Here is an 18,378-nt window from a genome sequence, read left to right on the forward strand (position 1 = left end):
ATCTGGTCTCTAGGTTTTCCTCCCCTGGGTGTGTATGACTCTTTGAATCATAGACTCCTAGAATGTCAGAACTGGAAGATCATTGCGTCCAAAGGCCTTCCACCTCTCAGATGCAGAACCTGAGATGCACAGAGGAGAGATGAATGGACCCAAAGATACCCAATGGTGGGATGGGAAAGAGTTTTAAGTGGTACGTGGTTACACATGCTGTCATTGTCATAGACATTTTAAGCTAAAGTATAGTACTGCTTAGTCTGAGACTAAATTCACTGAAGTAAAATAGTCAAATAAGGAAAAACATGAAGTAAATCAGCTTCCAGGTTGTATTGGATAAGGCAAAAGATGAAAGTAGTACGGGAACTAGTGAAGTTTAGGAAACACTACATTGATGGAGAGGGAGGGAGTGAACGGACGAATGAAGAAATGAACAAATAATGGGCAACAGTGGAATCTTTGGGTTTGATTTTTTTGTAGACTCAGAATTACATCCCAGTCCTTGCTTTCCAAGTCAGACAATCATCATGGCCCACAAAACACAGCCCCAGCCCCCACAGGTAACTACGCCTTCCACTCGGTGTATCAAAAACTGTTTACCATACTGTTCTCATTTTCCAGGTCAGCAAACGCTACCCTCAGAGGCAACTGAATCTACCTTTTAATGTGAGTGCTGTGGGATCTGGTTTCCCAGTTTCCTTTGGGACCTTGTTCCTAATCTTACAGAGGGGGAGGGTCTTGCAGGACCAGACAGGGTCTTTGGCTTCCTGTGGGAACCGTCAAATGCAGCCCTCCTTCCTGGAAAAACCCTGGGCCCAAGCCAGGACTGAGTAATAGAGGAGAAACCACCCTGGATGGTAGCTGAACAGCCCTAAGTGACCCTGGGCAAGTCCCTTCCCTCCTGCACTGGGTTTCTGATGCTTCCTCTGATAAATAAAAGAATTTAGTTCCACATCACTAGTATGCTCGTCCGAGAAACATTTACTAAGCTCCTACTACATTCCTGGCATTTGCTTGGCATGTGGGCAGATAAATAGAGGAATTGGACTCTGTGCCTGGAATAGCCCACACTCAGGTAGGGTGTGGGACATGGTACATTATAATGTATTATTGCAGATACATTTGATCAGTGCTAGGTGAGGTGGACAGTTCCTGCTAAACACAGGATCCCCAAAGTGTCAATCCAGGGACAGGAACACGTGAATAACTTGCAAGGTCACAGGGCTGCCCCCAGAAAGCTGTTGGCCCTTGGAGGTAAGGGCAGCCCTGGACCCAGCTCCAGATCCATCCCACAGCAAACCAGGTAAACATGGGGTTTGGAATTAAGCAGATTTAGGTTTAGGTCCCTGAGCAGACACTAACTAGAGAAGGTAGCTTCATTCTCTGGGCCTTGTTTTTCTTCTTTGTCAAAGGGGAATGGTGCCCCTAAACTCCCCGGGACTTATGAGGTTTCCATAAGATAATATAACGTCAAGAGCTTGATACAAGTCCTGGCATGTAGCGTGCTCTGACCTTCCAGGCAGGAGGTGAAAGAGCTGGACATCTGACACCCCTCTGGGAATATACCCACCCCTTGCCTCACTTGCTGAGGGCCTCCTGCCCCAAGAGGTCTTGCCCTAGGCCTCTCTTGATCCTAGAATGGTATGGTGGTCTTTCTTTCTCCTAGGCCAGAGTGCTTTCCAGTAAGTCCTTTTCTCCTTATCTGACCATGAACTCAGTAAGTGCCTGAGAGGGAGGAAATTGGAGGGGCTGGAGCCACGGTGAGAGCCCTGGGGAAGGCCTGCCAGGGCTGCAGGTTTCTTCCTTTCTTCCCAGCAGTGGGTCAGCGCTGGAGCTGCCCTCTTGCCCAACAACTTGCCCTGGACAAGGTCACATCCTTCCCCCCTTCTTGGAGGCAGGACTGAGTGGCTTCCTAGAAGAAGGCAGGCAGGGCACACCCAGGGGAAGGAGAAAAAAGCTGGCTGGGGTGATAGGATGGGCAGGTCTGGAGCCCTAGGGCAGCAGTGGAAGAACAAGTTTGCCCACATTCTTGGTGGGCCCCAGGATTCCAAAGCACTTTCTGTTTTTGTCATTGTCAGCCAATCACTTGCTCTGGCAAGGCCACAGTGCACCAGGCTTTTCAGAGCACCAAGCCCTTCCATGTGCAGGCCTCATTCTTCACAAGCCAGAGATGGGTACCATTTGCTCTGTTTTGCAGATGAAGAAATTGAGGCGCTGAGGGGAAGAATCACATGCCTAAACTCAGAAGGGCTGATAGAAAGGAATTAACCTTTCACTGAGAACCCTGTACAAACCAGGCAATTCCATAGAAGAATCAGTCCTCCTTTCAATAGCCCAGCAAGGTGCCCTGTTGATATTTTCCCCACTTTACAGATGAGCAGACCAAAAACCCAAGTTGGTGAAGACATTTGTAAGCACAGAACTAATACATGAACCCAGAACTGTTGGGCCCCATATCTCACTGTGCTAATCTCTCCTCCATGTCAAAGGCAGGGAAGCTGAGACTCAGACAGGTTCAAGCTGGGCCCAATGTCACACCACCAGCAAGTGGCAAAGCTAATTTTCAACCCAAGTCTTTCTAACTCTAGAATTCCTGCCTTTCCCACTAAGCTACATTGTCTCAATAATAATAATAATAATAATAACAGTAATAACTTTTTTCATGGAGTAACTGGCTGATACCAAATGACCACAAATCTGTCTCAAAGACATAAAGACCCAGAACAGAAAAGGCTACGAACTATTATTACCATTATCATTAACATTATTATTAACCACTAACATTGCAAGGTCAGCATTTACACTGTATGGCTCAGACATGCAGAAAGAAAACTCTGTTTCTTCTACAACTAAACCCAACTTGATCACAGCTCCCCTTCCCCCAATTTTATTTCTGGGTGAAAGTTTACTCTCCTCACAACAGCTGAATTCAGTACACGATCCTGTATTTTCTTTTGTTATAAAGGACATTTGGGACAATTGGTAAAACCTGAAGTCAGTCTGTAGCTTAGATTATAGTACTGTATAATGTTAATTCCCCAATTTTATTAATTGTGCTGTGGTTATGCAGGAGAATATTGTTGTTTTTAGGAAATCCATGTTGAAATATTTAAGTATAAAGAGGCGTCTGTCTGCAACTTTGAAATAAACACACAGAAAAAACGCATAAGCAGAAGAATAAAGTAAATGTAGTAAAAGGTTAACATTTGGAGAATTTGGATGACGGGTATCTTTAAATTCTTTGCACTATTCTTTGTAACTTTTCTGTAAATCTGAAATGATGTCAAAAGCAAAAAAAAATTAAATAAGAAAATGTACTGTTGTTTGGAGAAACTGTCAAATCTGGACATGACCTCTCTATTAGGATGGCTGTATCTCTTGGTGGGGCCCACTCCCCACCCCTCATGATGACATCTGGTAGCCAAGGAGCTTTCCGTGACAGTCAAGGCCTTTGGGCCTAGACTTCTGAGCTGCTTTGCCCTCTTGAGTCTTTGGTGTCAGCTTCCCTCCCCATTGCTTCTCTGCCGGTACAACTGGTCCAGCCTGGCTTTGGGCCTGAGTGTGTGTCATTCCTGAGCATGACTCTGTAGTCATGGCCTCTGGTGTCAAGGCTGTGTTCTTCGAGTTGTCCCAGTCCTGACCCTAAGCCTCTTACAATCAGCGTCTTACCAGGGCTTAGCTAGGCCCTCCTGGGCACTTCTGATGCTTACCATGACCTACGATGGCCTTGGGGGAATCAGAACCGTGTATGACTCAGTCCCATTAGGAAAACTGAAATCACACTCATTGTTTTGAGAGAGAAAATTTAATATAAGGAATTGGCTACACAGTATTGGACAAGTGGAAAAGCAAACAGTGAGTATCAGAAGTATTAATTGCAGGAAACAGATACCCCTCGGGATGGGAGGACGCGGGAAGAAGTTGGGGTTATTAGAGCCTAGAAACTGGGACCCAGATCCCTTTGAAGGGCACACCTGTGGCTGGTGCTGATATAGCCAAGAGGCCCCCAGAAGGCTGGCTCTGGGAATGTGGAAAAAACCACATTATTTCTACTGGAACCAATTGCCACTGCCAGAGTAAAGGGTTGTTGTGAGGTGAGGCTGACAGAAGAGCAAATAGAGCATCAAGGGCTTCCTGCCTCACCCAGTCTTGGACTCTCTAATGCCCCCTATTGACAGAACTGGTCATGGAAACAGCTGACAAAACAGAAATGGGGCTGGCCCTGTGCCCAGCATCACAAGACAGACATAGATGGGTGGGTTTCAGGCTAATAAACAGCTTAATAACTGGCATTGGGGGAGGGGTGGGAAGTGGGGTGGAGCTGGGCAAAGTGAATGTGAGGCGCTCCCTAAATCCGCCTCACTGCCATTGAACCTCCACTGTGGCTCCCAGGTACTGGGCGAAGCGAGGCATAGTTCCTTTGCTCTGCGGGCTTCTAACAGCCTCCACTGCCTGTCCTACCCGGGCGGGAGACTCCGAGGCAGGCCCCAGACTCGAATCTCATGTTCTTGCTCTTTTCTGTTTCTTAACCCAGCCAGGAATAGCTCTTTGTCTGACACTAGAATCTGCCTACTCTACGGCTTTAGAAAAACTTTCATGCTCTAAGTCGTCCAAGTTTTATTTCAAGTTTCATATTAAAGTTTACTTAAAGAGAAAATTTTAGAATTCTGGAAAACTTTTTTCTCTCCTCTATACGTTGACTCTTTGCAATTGAATATCTGGCTCTCCAAAACAATTTTGGTTTGGACTCTTTTAAGAGTCCAATTTGACATTCAGTGCTAAACAATGACTTCTTTCTCCTAGGCTGTGTTCCACCAGGGCTCTCAGACAATGGATGAAGGGCCATGAAGCAGCAAGAAATATTTGGGTGAAGAAAAACCCTCAGTTTAAAAACTCCCAATATTATCCTTCTCCAATAACATGAAGTGAGTAGCAGCTATGTGCTCGGCACCAGGCCATCATCACATGAGGTCTGTCAATTAAGTTCGCGAACTTGCCACCGTGCACTTACATTGGCAGCACTGTACAAACAGCTCAGGAAGGTTTCATAACTTTGGTATATCAGGGTCTCACAGCTGTGTTTGTGTCAACGTGTGTTGGTGTCTTCCTGAGTGGCATTCATTATCGTTGCGTGTTTTTGTGTGCTGTTGTGAGAATGTCTGGGCTTGAATTAGAGCAACGAACAAACATTAAATTTCTTGTTAAACTTGGCAAGAGGGGAAGTGAAATCAGGGACGTGTTAGTCCAAGTTTATGGGGATAATGCCATGAAGGAAACGGCAGTGTACATGTGGATTAAATGTTTCTCTGAGAGGAGAGAATGTGTCACTGATGAAAAGAGGTCAGGGCAGCCTGTAACAAGCAGAACTGATGAAAACATTGCAAAAATTCATCGAATTGTGTGTCAAAATCGCATAGCAGACCAAGTAAACATCGATAAACAGTTAGGAAAATCTTAACTGAAAATCTTGGCTTGAGAAAGGTCTGTGCAAAAATGGTCCCAAAGGCGCTCTTGCATCATGACAATGCACCAGCTCACACGGCACTGTCTATGAGGGAGTTTTTAGCCAGTAAACAAACAAACAAACAAACAAACAAAAAACCTGTATTGGAACACCCTCCCTCCTCACCTGATCTGACCCCCAATGACTTCTTTCTTTACCTGAAGATTAAGGAAATATTGAAAGGAAGACGTTTTGATGACATTCAGGACATCAAGGGTAATAGAATGACAACTCTGATGGCCATTCCAGAAAAAGAGCTCCAAAATTGCTTTGAAGGGTAGACTAGGCGCTGGTGTCAGTGCATAGCTTCCCAAGGGGGAGTACTTTGAAGGTGACCATAGTGATATTCAGCAATGAGGTATGTAGCACTTTTTCTAGGAAGAGTTTGTGAACTTAATTGTCAGACCTTGTATTTGTTCTCTCAACAACCCTATGAGGAAAGTACAAAGGTCTCTGTGATTTCAAAGCTTGAGCTAGGCCACACTGTCCTTCCGGGGCCAATTCTATCCTCCCACCTTTTGGAAACTGAGGCCTAAGAGAGGGCTTTGCCAGCCCGTAATGAATACAAGTTCTGGAACACTCTAGCACTGGGCAAGTCACTGAACCTCACTTTATATAAAGTAGGGATGTAGTAAGGATTTGAGAAAATGGATGGGAAGTTTTTTGGCACAGTGCCTGGAAAACAGTAGACATCTGATAAATGGCGATACTGTTAATAATAATAATAATTAATAAACATTTACTCACTGTTACTATGTCAGGTACAGGTATAAGCACATTAGATGTGTTAAGTATTTTAATCCCCACAATCTCTCTCCATCCACGGTGGGACACTCGGCCTCCTCCCAGCCAGCCCCACTGGGTAACCTCATAGTTCCTGTCGCACCCACCCCTAGGCCACAGCTCTGAGTGTGAGTCATGCCAACATACAAGAGGACACCATTGCACTGGTCTGTGTTCCCATCGGGAGGGTTGGAAGCATCTCCAGGGCCTATAGCTTTTTGTTAGGATTGTTGTGGTTCTCTTTCATTCAGTTCTTTGAGTGTTGTATAAACTTCAGTTCCCAACCTTTGTAAGAACTCTTTTGTTTAAAAATTTTCTTTTTAATTTTTCAATTACAGTTGACATACATTGTTATGTTAGTTTCATGTGTACAACATAGTGATTAGACATTTATATAACTTAAGTGTTCACCCCGACAAGTCCCTTTTGTTGGTTTAATTAAGAAATTTGAAGGTTTTATGATATTATTAATCATGTTGTTATTTTTTTTCTACTTGTTATTTTTTATAGCATTATTTGGAAACTATGTTAGATTTACAAAAGAGTTGGAAAAATGGTACAGAGAGTTCACCCAGCTTTCCTTCATGTTACTGATATGTAATGTGTCATGACAATGGCACATTCATCAAAACTAAGAAAGTGACATTGGCACAACACTATTAACTACAGACTTTATTTGGATTTCCCCAGTTTTTCCACTAATGTCCTTTTTCCGTTCCAGGATCCCATCTAGAAAGTCACATTCCATGTGGTCGTCATGTCTCCTCAGTCTCCTTCATTCTGTGATGGTTTCTCAATCTTTCCTTGTTTTTTCATGACCTTGGCTTTTGAAGAGCACTGGGTAGGTATTTTGTAGAATGTCCCTGAGGCTTTGATGTTTCTGTTGATTAGACTGGAGTTGTGGATGTGGGGGCAGAATATCACCCAGGTGAGGCGGCCTTCTCCTTGCATCGTATCAGGGGCTACCTGACATCAACATGGCTTCTTCCTGATGACGTGAACCTTCATCGCTTGGTTACGGTAACGTCGACGCGGTTACTGTAAAGTTACTCTTCTTCCTCTTTCCATACTCTAGAGGCAAGTCACTAAGTCCAGTCCAAGTGGAAGGAAATTAAGCTCCACTTCCCAGAGCAAGGAGTAGAAGAATATGTGGACATTTGTTAAAGGCACAATGGCAATTAATATTTTGAAGAAGATACTTTGAGGTTAGGTAAATATTCTATTTCTCCTTAAAATTCCACCCACTCTTAGCATTCATCAGTGGATCTTGCTTGAAGCAATTGTTAGGTGCTATAGAAGAACACTTTTTAACATAAAAAAGACTGTGGTAGTCATTGTTTAAGAAAATCCATACTATCAATAAACTATTGTGAAATCAGTTTCTGTAGTCTATGAACCACAATAAAATCTATATGTTCTAGATGGATTTAAAATTTATTGTATTCAGGGCTGATTTAGAGCTGGGACCCACTGCTGTGGCCACATGGGCTCTGATTTTTTATTGAAATAGTTCTGCCCTTGTTGGTAAATAATAATTGCCTCCAGCTTCCACCCCTCCCCAAGTGTTTGGAAGCCTTTCCTCCTATCTCCACAGTTAAAAACGAAACAACACTTTCCAGACGTTTCAGTTATGAGCACACATCAAATTTTTGTTACAACCTTGCTACAGGGGTAAGAATGTGTGGCAGACCTGTTCACAGATTTTCTCCTGGAAAGAACACTTGATGGGAAAGGAGAGTGTCTAGAATAATTCTTGTTAGATTAGCATGAAAGGGGGTACACTGTCTAGTTATTAGTCAGATGAGAGCATGACTTTTGGAAATGGGTTTTGGGACAATTGCTTGTTTAACACGATCCAGCAACTAAGGAGTTAATATTTGGCACAGGACAGGAGACTTCCTTGAACTTCACACCCAGCTTGGGGTAGGGCCACTTTCTTTCAGTTGGTCAGCCCTGCACGGGGCTAATTGCTAAATACTTTGAATAGTATCCACGTTTGGGTATATACACCAGACGTTAAATAATCCGTCCGCAGTGTGGTTCAGGGACAATTTGATTTGGCTCAGAGAAAGCAGGCGTTAGAGTCAGAAAGCTCTGGTTTTGAAAACTGGTATGGAACACAAGTTCTGGAACAGTCTAGCATTGGGCAAGTCACTGAACCTCACTTTATATAAAGTAGGGATGTTATGAAGATTTGAGATAATGGAGGGGAAGATTTTAGCACAGTTGCCCGGAAAATAATAGGTACTTGATCAATAGTAATGCTATTAACAATAATGATAAACATTTATTGACCAGCCACATTACATGTCAGCCACAGAGCTCAATACATGTATTATTACATGTATTATTACATGTATTATTAATTTTAGTCTCCACAATAACTCTATGATTTAGGGGCCTTTACTATCACCCCCAGTGTACAGATGATGAAATTGAGGCCCAGAGAATTCAAGTAACACATTTTAAGTTCAAACAGATAGAATATTGATGGAGCTGAGATCCAAATCCAGGAAGCCTGACATCAATGAGTCTATGACAAACAGACTGTATACGTGGGTGCCCTCTTATCCTTTGCAATCACTCTAAAGCCTTCCAGAATTCCTTAGCCCACAGGTTGGGAGCTCTTGCTATAGACCAGACGGACCTTTGGCTTCTTACGAAACATTTCTGACACCAGTAGGGTATGGTACTTCCTTTTATAACTTTATAGCAAGAGGAAGACAGATAAAAAGAAACAGGGATTCACACAGTTACCTAGAAACAAACACTGAATGTCTTAATGTACTTGGCGGGCAGAGTGCAACTGTTTGAAAACAGTCATTGGATATTTGTTCCCCAGAAAGTACTGTCCCAGGATCGCCATTTGAGAATTAATGCCAAGTTGTCCACTTTCTTAGATTTCACAAAACTTCTCCAAACTCTGAAGGAAACACACCCCATGCAAAAAGGAAAAACAGGGCTTCTCTAAAAGATAAAAATAGGGGTGGCCCTTTGCAAACTTTTTTTTTCTGCTTCAGGATAAAAGGTACAAAAAATTCCTTCGTCTCTCCTCCAAAGGGTGAGGTGTGATGGAAGGTGTTTATTCTACCACCCACCTTCCTCCACACTCCCCCCCCACCCCCCCGCCGTGAACTGTGTTGAATGTCTGAGTTTTGGCCCTGCTGAGGGGCAATGCAAGATCTGTTATTTAAAAGGAGTCGCCTGAATCTTGGGGTCAGGGATTGAGAACGAAAGCAGCTAACTCAAACAGTACATGACCTGGGACACTAAGAGTCACAGCCCAAGAAGTGACCAGGTCCTGGGTGATGTGTGTGTGGGGAGGCAATGCCCACTGACTCACTGCTTGGAGCTGGCACAGGAGAGACACTACAGTGCGGGAGTGAGTGCAGCACAAGTGCCACACAGGGGAGCGGTGCTGCATGGCAGTGACAATGGCATCAGATGACGGCCTATGGACTCTTGTCCCCATCTTGGGAGTGAAAGTCAAGCAGGTCCACTTCTCTTGGATTTTAGAAGCCCCGGCTGTTCTTAAATGACCCAAAGTGGTCAGAGTGGCAGGGAAGGAGAGGCACTGCCCTTCCCCCAAAGGTGATTCTGGACTTTCTGCTAACCTTTCAGAGGGTGTTCAAGACAGTTTAAATTCAATCTGGATAAAAAAATGTTAAAACACCCCACGAGTTCTTTCCCAGTTACAGAAATATAACCATAGCCTCCTGCCACATCCCTCCTAGGGGACAGTGACTGCTGGAACGGGGACTTGGCAAGACTCAGCACTCCTGATCACGAAAGTTTTTCTCCTCCCCATCACCCATCCATGCTTAATTCACTGGGAACCCACAAAGCCCCTTTGTGTGCAGTGAGCTGTGTAGCTTGGGTGGTTGGAAGGGCCTGGGCTGGCGCTGTCTTCAGAGTTCGCAGAAAGAAGTACTTCGACTGATGAAGCTGGAGCCAGGGAAAACAGAAGGAGTAGGAGGAAAAATAACCTGCCACCAAAAAGCTCCCGTCTTATGGAAGAGCAGTATCACGTTGGATGATCGCTCATGAGACACAACAGGACTTTCATTATTCATTGTGCTCCGAGACAAAAGATCTTTCTGTTTCTGCTTTATGCTGAACCATTTTTGAATTACCTGGAGATGGAAACCAGTTTTGAGAGCCCCAGGAACAGCCTCTGTGGGCAACTTGCACCCACCCGTAAGGAGGACCTCGTATTTAAGCCAAGACCCCAAAAGCCGATTCAAGTATATCATAGATCCTTTAGGGAGTAAAGCCCAATTTTACTGAAGATTTCATCGGAAGATGAAAGACAGGGTTACATTGCACACTGCAGAGCAAAACTTAGTAAGTGAGCTGCTTAGACTCTTCTGTTCTCTCTTCCTGCCTGGGAGTTTCCTTCTTGGCTGCCAGCTCCCCGTCTCCTAGTGCCCCTTGCCACGGCCTTCACCCAACTCCCTGCCCATCTCTTCCCATCACCCACTCCTCCTGGGCAGAGCAATGTAGAGACCACCTGGCTAATTCCGCCTTGCAAATAGCATCCCTCCCTCCAAACAGAAGACCTCTTTGACTTAGCATCCACTTTCCTTGGTTTTGGCTGTGGGAGAAATAAAGAAATAATTTTTCCTTCTCATGGAGCCTTTTCTCTACCGCCCCCTTTTGACATCCATAAACATAAATATCACTTTCCTCCCCAAATCATCAAATATGAGCTCGGAGTCTCTAGAATTTATAGGCAGAGGAAAATAGGGAAAGAGGAAGGCTGAAGAATTAATTGATAACCTCCAGCCTGATGTGACTTTCAGGGACCGACGAGATCTCACGTGACACGCAGCAGGTCTGGTGACTTGGGTTCCGCCTTGGGCTCGTTCAGCTGTGTCCCAGGACTGGCATCAGATCAGGTGTCCACAAATGTTTCGTGAACGAATGCTTCTGGGCACACCACCTCGATTTTTGCTGCCTGTATCCTCATTTTAAAAGGGAGGCAATAACTCCTTTCCTATCCACGTCTCAAGGTTGCAGTGAGGATCAGATGAGGTAATGGACGAGAAGGCACCAAGGAAGCATAAAGGAACATTCTTTCCTGAACTCTTAGCACTCTATAGCCTTTGGCAAAATTGTGGAGAAAGTAAACTAGCCTTTGGATGTTACCACCTTGCGCTCTTTTCTTCCTTCCCTTCATGAGTCAGTTCCTCTTAGTTTGCTCAGGTGCTGCTTCCTTTCCATCTGCCCCTTCTTCCCCCCATCAGGACCCTGCCTGGGGAAAGATCAGCTGTCAGTCATTTTCACCTGAATGCGAGTTTCAACCCACATTCCCTCACCAACCCCAGGCTCTAACCCTGGTCTCTGACCGTGATGTGAAAGGCCTTATGGCAATGGTCCTCAAGCTTCAGTGGGCACCAGATGGCACGTTCCTGGGCCATGCCCTGGAATTTTGGTTCTGTAGATTTGGGTCAAGGCCTCAAAATCTACCTAGAAGTATGAGAGAGCCAGGTGATTCTGACTCAGGTTCTGTGCTCGTGGAACATGGAAGAACACTGATTTCTAGAGTTGGGGACTTTATGAAGAGATAGGGTGGGCAGGGGATCTCACTGAAATCACACCAAGGCAGAGCCCCCGAGTCTTCCCAGAGCAGGTCTCCTGCGGGCATCAGAGAAAGCCATTGCTTTGTCAAGAAGAATAACAATTGTTGCCACTGTTACAAAAATTTTTTAACCCGGCATCTCTCCCCAAGTCTTGGGAGGGCAGGTAGTACAGTACCTAATCCTGGGGGACAAAGTTGAGGCCTCCAGAGAGGCTGGGTTTGGTCTCACCTTCCCCCTGGTCCCCATGATTGTAGCAGATGAGAACTCAGGGGGGCTGCCCCCAGGCCAGCACGCATAGCTGTATACCGCATCGCTGCTTGTGGGGCCAAAGCTGTCTGGTAACTCCTCCTGGGTCCCCACTTTACCTCAGCCATCCTGGTCTGATCAGACATGTGGAAGGAAGTGGAGGGGTGGTCCTCCCTGAACCTCACGCCCTTCCTCTAACCCTCACTGAATTATGTAATGTCCACTTCCTAAATATCTGTAGAACCTGCCTACTCTTCCCTATTCCCATCCACCACCCAAGTCCTGGCCCAGAGACCAGCTCCACTCCTATGGGCCCACTGCCATGGTGGAGCAAGCACCAAACAGGGCATTTTCCTGGCTACTATCACTCCTTCTGGGGTAACATGGCTAACAGTGTGACTCCATTTGCCACATCTCATCTAATGTGGCCCCGTCCCCCTGGCATAAATGATTGGTGCAGAGGTGGGTCTCTCACCCAGAAGGGACCACTCAGAGTCCCTCACAAAGAAGAGGGCAGTCGCTCTTCAGTGGTGGGCACTGTGAGGTCAGGGGAAGCCTCCACATGGTTGGTGGCCATATTCCCTGCAACGTGGCAAGGAGGAGAACCCGACAGGAAACTGAGAGGAGCAGAAGCAAGGGAGACAGACAGGAGGGTCATCCGAGAAGCAGTGAGGACTGAGAATTGACCAGTGGGCTTGGCAACGTGGAAGTCACTGATAACCTGACAAGGGCAGTGTCAGAGATGAGGTGGACGCAGAAGCCTGTCGGGAGGGCAGGAACTAAGGACAGACAGGATAGATCACGCTGTGGAAGAAAAGGGCAGGAGGACAGCAGGAACAAGGGGACACCATAAGGAGGAGAGAACCAGAGAGGTTCGTTCGTTTGCTTTTTAAAGATGAGATAAATAACAACTTGTTTGTAAGCTCACGAGAATGACCCAGTCAAAGGGGGAAGGTTAGATGACTCTCGAGCGAGGAAGACTTGCTGGAGGGACGTCCCTGTAGAGGTGAGGGGGTGGTGTCTGACGCGCCACGGGGAAGGGCTGGGTTTTGTGGGAGCTCAGACAGTTCATCCCCAGGAAGAGGAAGGCTGGCCAAGAATGTGGACACAGATGCTGGTGTGGCCAGTTCTTCTGTTAGCTTCTGTGTTCACAGGGAACTAGGAGGCAAGGGAGGGGGAAGAGAAGGGCTGAGGTTTGAGGATGGAGAAGAAGGTAGGAAATAATCAGCTGGGAGAGTGACAAATCTAGGGACACACTGGGCCATTGCCAGGCACACCAGCCACCACTTGGTGTGAGCAAATGTGACTTAAAGTGAGACCCGTCAGCATGGGCACGTCACAGGTCTCCCCAGAGGGGTCCCATCCTCTGGGGATGCAGAAAGGAAGCCGCCTGGGCAGGTGCCTCTGTAGCAGGTAGGGGTCCAGTAAAGGTCCCTTTGGTCACCTTCAGCTCACCCTGTCAGCACTCTCGGTGGGCCCTGCTGGCCTGTGCTGCACGCTCTCCCTGCCCATCTCCTGCTCCCTCATCCAGCCTCTATCACACCCCACGCCCACTCTCTCGGGCTAGATTTTGGCATCCCAACAGTGAAACAGACTGCCTTGGGAGGTAGTCCGCCTCCTCGTCCTGGAGGTGGCAGCTCAGAGGGGGTTTGTGGGGAGGGGCACATTTTGGATTGGGGAGGAACTGTATTAGTTGACCTTGGAGTCCGAAGATATGTGTGTCTCTCCAGGCTCAGACACATTGTGGCTGGATGACATAAGCCAAGTTCATTCACAACTCTGAGCCCCAGTTTCCTCACCTGTAAGTTGGGGACAGTGACCAGACCTAGCTCATAAGGCAGTGAGTGAGCTCATGATCCTCGAGCGCTTGACACCGTGAGCTCTCGACAGCAGTAACTGGTGCTGTTTCTTTCAAACCCTGTGAAACTTCAGTCTGAAATAAACAGCCAGTGTAGGAAAGAAGGAACATTGCTCAGAGATGGGTTATGTGTGGGTGGAGCAAGGAGAGAGGAGACGGCTGGGGGGTGGTTTTCTGATTGCTGAGCAGGCAAAGATGAGAAGCCTTTCCCCAAAGCAGCCGAGCCCATCAACATGGGTCAGATCCATGTGGACCCTACTCTGCCCCTTGGCCAAGGCGCTCCCCTGTCTGCAGCATACTACCATCTTCCCAGCGTCCTAACGTGCAGACACTGTGCCTTTCCAAAGCACTTTGCACACACTGTCTCTTTGGATCCACCCAACAAATTCCTACCTGTGATGAGGGTATCATTAGGCCCATCTTTCAGATAAGGAAACTGAGGCTGGGAGAGATCAGAGAGCTGGGACTCAGGCTCAGGTCTTCTGTTCCTGATCTAATCAGTGCTCTTGTCATGCGGCCAAGTCAAAGTCTCTGAGCCCAAGAGCCCCACCTGCAGGTGGAGATGAACCTGGATGTTCTCTGGAGCGCGCCCCCTCCCACACACCTTTTCTTTTTTCTTTCTTTTAAGATGCTGTGAGCCATGGGTGTGGCCACCCTGGGGCGCAGCAACGCTCCAAGCAGGCAGCTCAGAACTCTGTGTTCCCACCCTTCGGCCCAGCTCCCCTTGGCAATGCTCCTGGCTGCTGCCCAGGCAGTAGGGCACACAAGCCTCTATTGATTCTGGGTCAGGGCTAGAAGAATGCTCCTTTGTTGAGCGTGTCACCCTCCTCCTCCCTGTGTCCTTGCCCACAGGAGAGGCGGTCAGGTAGGAAGCAGCCCGGCCATGCCTCCTTCCCCAGGGACCTCAGAGGGAAGCACGGGACAGGATAGCACCCCAGCTCCCGGAGAAGGCTCCAAGTCCTGCCCTCTCCTCTCGTCTCCTCTCCTCTCCGCCACTTCCCATCACCTGGTCACTGTGTCATTGCCCAGTCCCAGGTCTCTCAGTGGGAAAATCCTCTCCACACTTCAAGGTCCTGCTTGAATGACGGCTGCTCCACAAATCCCCATGAAAACAGGGGCTTGATGAGAGGAGGAAACATGGCTGGACCCTTATGCCCAACTTGGAACATGGTCCAGAAGAGACATCTCAGAGTATCGAGGAACAAATGATCTGCTTTCTGCCAATGGCACCACTCCTCTCCTCATCACCCAGACCTGAAACCTGACCAACCTGTTATTTGGTTGTTCACAAGTTCTGTTGATTCTTCTTGAAAAGTCACCCAAACTCCTTAGCCTGGGCTTCACAGCCCTCCCCAGTTTGACATCAACCTACCCAATGCCTCCTTCTGCTGTCCTGGACTCTCCTCCAGGACTGTCCATTTGAATGGACAGCATTCATCCACCTACTTTATCCCATTTATTGAGCATATACTATGTGCTGCCATTGTTCTAGGAGCTGGGGGTTCTCCAGTGAATGAGACATAATCCTCTCCCTCAAGGGTCTTAGAATCTCTTTGGGGTAGACGGACAATAAACAAGTACACAAATGACTAAATAAGATAGTATTGAAGAGTGTAATGAGTGCTCTGAAGAAAATCACGCCAGTTAGGGGGGTGGAGGTGATGAAGAGACTGTACACGTGTAACAGGGAGGCAGCGACTGAGGCGGGGTGGGGGTGGGGGCACAGAAGCTGTGGTAGTTGAGGTCACAGAGGAAGAACTTACATCTTCTGTGGAATGTGATGGGAAGCCACTGCTCTGCTGATGTGTCATGCTCCGTCTTACCTCCAGGCTTTGTCCTGCTACGTCTTTTGCCTGAAATGGCCTCCCCAAGCCTCTACATCTTTCTCAGTCACACTTGGATTTCAGGGCTAAATGCCAGTATCACCATCATTCTGAAGCCTTCCTTGTTTCCTCTAGATCTTTCCTTTTAATTCCTAAGATGGTACCTCTAGTCTTGGGCTTAACTGCCTAGACTGTTCAAGATCAGATTCTCAAACATTTACTCAATACCTGCTGTGTGCCTGGCACTGTGCTACACGTGGGTGCCTCGTGCATCCCTTCTCATCAACCCAGGGGAGGTTATGTTACGCCCAGTTTTTACAGATGGGTCAACTGAGGCTCAGAGAGGTTCAGCATCTTATCTGAGGCTTCACATTTAAGGAGGGTTGGAGGCAGGATTTGAATGGACAGCATCCGACCCTGTGAGGCCAGCTCCATTCTTGGGGCCCACAGACACTTCTTCCTTGAGGTAATTTAGTTATGGCATTCAGGGGCCTGCCAATGTGTCTCTGATCGTCTCCCTCATCTTCTCTTCCACAGGGACCATCGGGCCAGGTACCCTGCCCTCCTCAGCATTCCTTGTCCGTATGAAATGCTACTCACAGAGTAATGAGTACACCACAGGTGACAGCCTGGCACGGGGCATCCAAGGCTGGGTAGTGCCCCTACACCTCTCTCCCCTCCTGCAAGTTCCTGCCAGAGAGTCCGGGAAGGACCTCGCTGTTACCAACACCCTCACCGCAGGGCCTCTCAGTCATCCAGCAGAACCAAGGCCCAAGACTTTGGAAAAGTTGCCATATCTTAGGGTTGTGTTATTAGAAATACAACTACTATTTCTCCCAGGCATGTGACGTGATGGTGTGGGAAGAGCCATAAGGGGCTTTGGTACAATAACTCTTCACTGGCCCAATTTTTGTTAACCAATCTTATACTTTGCCTTATGGGTTAAATTCAGGATGTCGATGATAATAATAAATAACCACAGTAGGTACTTTAGCAAGGACACTCAAAGTGAAGGGAACCTGCTGGGCACTTCACATACTCTACCTCACTGAATCCGCGTAACAATCCAGGATGCAGGTGTGATTATTAGCCCCATTTTATAGGTACAGAAACTGAGTCTCAGCTAGGGAAAGCAACTTGCCTGAGGTCACAGAGCGGAGAAATGCTGAAACGTAAACCCCAGCCCCAACCTGGGTCTGACGAACCGCAAAGTCCTTGATCTCAACCTCTACAACCCAATTCTGCCACCAGGTGCTCAGGAGACCCATGCCAGGCAGTAGACAGGTGAGGAAGGAGTAGTTACTGGGGCTCCTCAGAGAGGAACACTGCAACCAGGGACACTCAGGGCCCTGCCTTCCTGGCTCTGTCTCTTCCCAGCTGTATGCCCTTCTTCATGTTGCTTACCCTCTCTGTGCCTTCATTTCCTCAGCTAAGAAACAGGATGGCATTAAATCCTCCCTCCTCTGCCTAACGTGAAAAGGAAGTGGGATGATATTTGTGAACATGTTTTGAGACCATGCTGCTTACACCCTCCGTGTATTATTACCCATTCCCCAGATTTCCAGGATGAGTGAACGGTGGGAAAATTGGGAGCAGCACTGGGGGAGGAGGGAGAGCATAGCGCTGGGTCAGGCTTTCTCTGGGTAGAGAGAGGCAGGTGAACGTTTTGCTCAGCCAACCTCACATGACAAGAGGAACCTGCTAACTGGGTCACCTTGCAGTCGGAAAGAGCTATTCTGGGATCCGCCTGCCGCCTCCCAGAGCAGGAGCTGGGAGCTGGGCTATTTCAGGGGTGGCACGAAAAGCTCATCTAACAACTCTGTCTTGGATCCCAGCCTTACCTTTGTGCCTTGGGTCTTGAGAGGCCAGGTGGTCCTGGTGGGTGCTGTGTTGCTGCCCTCTGCGTGGCTGCCCTGGGGTAGGCAGTGGCAACCTGGGACCATCCAGCACAACCTTCCCTACCCCCAGGAAACCACCGTCGCAGGATCTGTGGATGAGGACAGCAAGAGCTGTGACTCTCAGCTCTTGAATGCCATAGTGCTGTGACACTGGGCAATTGGCTTTACCATTCCGGGCCTGGGTTCCCCCACCTGTAAGAGAGGGATAATGGTGCTTCCTTCTAGGACTGTTTTGAGGATTAAATGAGATAATGACCAGAAGCCCCCAGCACAGGGTCTGCCCAGAGGAAGTGCTTGATAAAGGGTTATTGTTCCTCACTGAGCTTCTGGGGCTTTCCGTGCTGCGATGATGACTGTGGGAAGGACAGTAAATGGCTCAGCAGGCTGCATAGGCTGTGTGCTGTGGGGCGGGGGCAGTGAAAGGAGGACAACGCTGGAGACGTTGGCCTTTTGAGGCTCTGGAAACAGAAGAATCCTTTCGGAAGGAACGTGGCTACGAGATGAACAACCGACTTATGTGAGACTAGCTCAGCTCCTGCAGTGTGTCTATGCTCCAAGCTTTGGAGGCCTCATCTGCAAAATGGGAGTCAAAACACTTCCTTCCGGTGCTCTCGCTAGGACAGAGGCAAAGCCTTTGCACAGGGCTCGGCGCTTCTTAACAGTTATTGTTGTCTGTCTTCAACGTCACACC

General features: G+C 47.6%; 1 long non-coding RNA gene across 1 annotated transcript in view; it reads right to left on the minus strand.

The window, feature by feature from the left end:
• LOC141572081 (uncharacterized) overlaps positions 1–17,984 on the minus strand; it is a 33,039-nt gene extending 15,055 nt beyond the window's left edge. The window contains exon 1 of the long non-coding RNA XR_012497191.1: positions 17,631–17,984. This is a non-coding gene — a long non-coding RNA (uncharacterized LOC141572081). The remainder of the gene's footprint in view (positions 1–17,630) is intronic.
• Between the last annotated feature and the right edge of the window lie 394 nt (positions 17,985–18,378).

This window comes from Rhinolophus sinicus, linkage group LG06, assembly GCF_036562045.2.
Source record: "Rhinolophus sinicus isolate RSC01 linkage group LG06, ASM3656204v1, whole genome shotgun sequence".
Lineage (NCBI taxonomy): Eukaryota > Metazoa > Chordata > Mammalia > Chiroptera > Rhinolophidae > Rhinolophus > Rhinolophus sinicus.